The sequence below is a fragment of the Neopelma chrysocephalum genome, unplaced genomic scaffold, assembly GCF_003984885.1.
Source record: "Neopelma chrysocephalum unplaced genomic scaffold, ASM398488v2 Primary Assembly neopelma1_63, whole genome shotgun sequence".
NCBI classification, from domain to species: Eukaryota; Metazoa; Chordata; class Aves; order Passeriformes; family Pipridae; genus Neopelma; species Neopelma chrysocephalum.
In genome coordinates, this window is record NW_020897720.1 from 12,299,363 (window position 1) to 12,303,846 (window position 4,484).

The window sequence follows — 4,484 nt, forward strand, 5'->3', positions numbered from 1 at the left end:
GCTCAACACAGAAATCCATGTGCTTACCCGGGGAAACAGAGAGATGAGCACTGGATGCTGCAGATCCAAATTCATTTTCAGCAACACATTTAAATATTCCAGAGTCTTCTGGAAAAGCTTCTGTAATAACCAGGGTGCAGACTTCCTCTGAAATAACAAATTCAGGCGTGATGTTTTACCAGAGAGCCAAATGTTAAACCATAGGAATTGGTCCTTGCAGGAGGACTGTGACTTAATGATGGGGCTTGGCATCAGTAAAATGCAAAAAAGTGATGTATAGGGCATAGGATGTTAAGGGATTCAGAAGGAACAAAAAATGAAGGAAGACACTTTTTTCCTGTGATATTAATGAAACAAGGCACATTTTTTGTAGGTGTGTTGTGGTTTTGGTTTTTTGTTTGTTTGTTTGTTGTTTTGGTTTTTTGTTGGTTGGGGTTTGGGGGTTTTTTTTGCTGAATTCTGTCTTCTCTTGCACAAGTTTAAACTCCATACAAGATTATAATTCAGAATGGTGGATATGTTTTTCCCTTAGCACAGGGAAAACTGACTTAATTAAAGAGAGTCGATACCTTTTTCATTGTATTGTGAAAAAACTCAGGGCCTTTTGGGTGCTTTTTTTCAAAATTAAGAACTTGAAAGCTCTTGGTCTGGCTCTGAATGTTGTGTTCTGACCACCCTTTGGACATTATTGTTTTATCTTGGTGAGAAATCCCAAGCGTGGGGTAATTAACTGGTGAAATGTCTAACAAAACATGCACAATGTACTTACCAGGAACTGCTGATGAACAAGCCTCTGCTCAAAATAAGAGAGAAAAAAATTTGAATGGTTATAAGGCCAGAATGGAAAAAAAGACCTTCAGCCCTCACTCCCTTCCCCACCTCAGCTGTCCCCCTGGTTACAAAGGGACCATCTCCCTTTGTGTCCATCAAGAGAAATACCATCTGGGTAGGGAAAGCTCAGGTTTGGCTGGGGAACCTGGGGGTACAAACACCTCTCCACAGAGGTGACATGGAAAGAGCTCCTCTGACTTCGGGGTTAGTTGCTGTGAATTTGGCACGCTGGAGCTCTGGCCTCATGCCTGGGAGAATCAGAAAATCTTTAAAATTTATATATCTATGTCTTTTCCCCCTGAGCCCATCAGTAGTTCTAACACACGGTGACAATGCCTCCATGGCTCAGCAGTGCTGTCATTAATAACTAACAGGATGGAATCTCCTCCCGTTGTGCCCGACCCTCTCATGCGTTGCCAGAGGAAGTGCAGACTCTGCCCAGCCTGTGACTTCAGGTCATCTGATACTTGTAAACTTAACTCTGCCTCTATGAACGTCTACAATCTCCTGATTTTTATAGCAGTTCTTCTTCCTGTCTCATCACTGTCCCAGTAAAATGACATCAAGCAGACGTAGCAGCACCTACTTTTTTGCAGGATTCGGAAATCAGCAGAATCTCTGATCTGATCATATTCTCTGTACCAGTGAACCTGTAGGGTGGGTGTAGAGTGAATTCGACATTCAAACACCACCAACTGACCCTTCGTAGCCCTTATGTTTTGCAGACCCTGGAGGAGAAAAATATTTGTGTTAAATGTCTGATCTAAGTATTTCCCCATTAAAGCAATTATTAGGAAATGATACATCCTTCAGGGAAGAAGATGGTCTCATGCCCCTATTTTTATTTTACTTACAGGAGTTGATTTAATTCGAAATGCATTTGCAGCAGGTTGTGAGGGGAGGTTTTTTTCACCAGTAAACCAGTGCTCATTAGAGCCTTGCTTGTGCAGTTAAATAAAGATACAAACGCAGGAAAAAACATCTATTCCAGTGGATGTAACATTATAAGAGAAGTTACTATGTGAGAGGTTTCCACTTCAACCTCCCTTGCAGGAAACAAATAAGATGAACTCACATAGTTCTGTCTGGATCATTTACCAATCAAGGCATTAATTTGATAGTCATCACCAACGAAGTACGCTGGCTTTTTTGAGTTGTACATGAACCGATGTTCCAGCCTAGAAATAGCTTCTGATGGAACAAGAAAACCCACAATCTAGTGCTGGTAGCTGCAGAGCAAGCTCTGCTGTTCAGACAGCCTGTGCTCCTTACCTTTGTGAACACAGGCGTGCTCCCGTAGGCAGACCCGGTCAGGCTCGCCGAGGGACTCTGCATCTGGATGGCAAAGAAAGGGGACTTTTACAGCTTGAATCTCCCTTAGGCACAAACCTGGCTGTGTGGCTGGTGCTTTACTTTGAAAGAGAAAAAGATTCAGAGTGTTTTATCTGTTGTTCCCATCCCAGGCTGATAAATACCCCACGGAGAGCCTCTGTTCAAGTGCTTCAAGAGGAAATAACTCCTCGGTCTGTGAGCACCAAGTTAGCAGGAAGAGGGGCTGATAACCAGTAAGTGTTTAGAGCTTTAAGGCAATTACTTGCCCACATCTTGCAGTCTCTATGTGAATATCAGTGCTGCTTGCCAGTAGCTGTCCCTTCTACAGAGATCCTGACATGGTTTAGTTGATCCCAGATCTGGTACTTCCTGGCTTGTGTGGTTTATGTGGTAGCTACAGTGAGGCTGAATGTAGAGAAATGAGCAGGATCTTTGGTACTCTGTCCTGACATCCTGCTTTACAGCTCAGCTGACACAGAGGTTACAACAAGGCCTCTGATTAGGCAAGAAAAGCAGTTTTAAGATGATCAAATATTTGTAGTGGAAGATATGTCCTTGTGCCATGGTGGAGTGTTGATGTGCACTCATATCTTTCTCATTCAGCTTTGAAACCATGTGTCTTGCATAAAAGTATGCAAATGAAGTGCTTGGGTTTGTTTTGTTGTGACACTGGTCTTTTTTTTAATAATCTTTTCTCTGAAATAACCCAAGGTATCAGCTCTTTCCCTCCCAGCCTGAGTTAAGGTGCAAGTTTGCCTCTTAGGTGTTCTGACCTCCCCAGCTCTTGGCCAAGTGTGTGTTCTAAACCAACTATCTGTTCTGAAGTGAATCTTTGAAGTATAACTGTGTGGCAGCTCCTTGAGCATTTCCAGCCCTGTCATCTGCTCCATCAATTCTCTTGGCAATTCTGACTGGGAAGTGTTCCAAGCCAGAAAGCCCTTTTCCAGAGCTTGGGGTCCAGATCTTGATATTCATGCTGACCCTTGCCTCTTAGTCACTTGCTGAAGATGAGCTGGAGCTGATCCTTGCAAAATATTTCTAGAATGCTGTAAATAATAATTTAAAACGTGTGTAGCCTGCTCTTTGAAGGTCAATAGATAAGGCTGAATTAAAGGGATGTAACTCTGGCTGCTGGAGACTGCATTGGCTGAGGAACCAGTGGACAGCAAAACACTGGTGGCTTTCTGCTTTTTCCCAGTGTGTGTGGAAAAATAAACAAGGCAGGAGGGAACCAGAGACTTTAGGGGGACAAGTATACTCAATCCAATAGTGTTTATACTCACTGTGACATTCCTCTGGCCCTGACAGGATGCTGAGACTTGCAAGGAGGCTTAGCCTTCGGATTTACCCTAAGAACCTGGAGAGACAAACATAAAGCAGTGTGTGTTTAGAACTATCTCCTTTTCCTTACAACACAGAGATGACTCTGTTTTGTGAACTGAGCATATGCTGGTTGTAGAGTGGGTGCAGAGAAAATAGAAGCATCCTGAATATTTGAGAGTTAGGCTCAGGACACCTTCAAAACATGGAGATACTTAATGAAGATTATTGATACGGATCTCTGCAAAAGACCCAAGTCACCTCTGAAACCTGGCTCCATGGTGGGGTTAGGGTATTCCTGCATTTGTTTGGAAGAGTCTAAAGAAAACCCTTTTTACTCTAGTGAAAGTGAAAATGGTACCTCATAAACCAGGTGCTGGATCCCTCTGCATGAGGACTGTAGCATACTGGATTGACACAAAAGAAGTAGTTACTGAGATCTTATTAGCTCATTGTGGGAATAAAATGTTTACAGATTTCATCTTTACTTCCCTTTTACTACGGCAAGAGGGATTTTCCTTGCTGGAGTACTGCAGGCTGATGATTCTGCTTCTCCTGGGCCCAGCTCTATCAGGACAAAGGCCGTGCTTGGCAAGTACCTTGCAGGAGCAGCAGCAGTGCTGTCGTCACACACTCTGCTCCTGGGGTGAACGTTAGAAATGTGGTGCTGGTGAGAGACAGCAGCACGTGTGAGACGTGGAGATGCTCCTATGCCTGTCTGCCTCGAGCTATTGCCGTGGGCAGGGAATTGAACCTGGTTTGCCAGCGAGGAGAAGGCCTGGAGATGGCTGAGCTGGCGTTCTGCTGGCTGCAGGAGCCGTGTGTGTGTGTGTGCCCTGCTGCTCTCTTGGCTGTGATGCAATCCTGGGGAGCTGCTGACTTGCTGAAGGGCACCCTTGGATTTGTGTTCCCCATCCATTAATCCAGATTTCACCCTCTCCCACTCTTGGTGCCTGTGACACTGAATTCTCTCTGGTAGCTGATGTCGTGCTCTGCCAGGT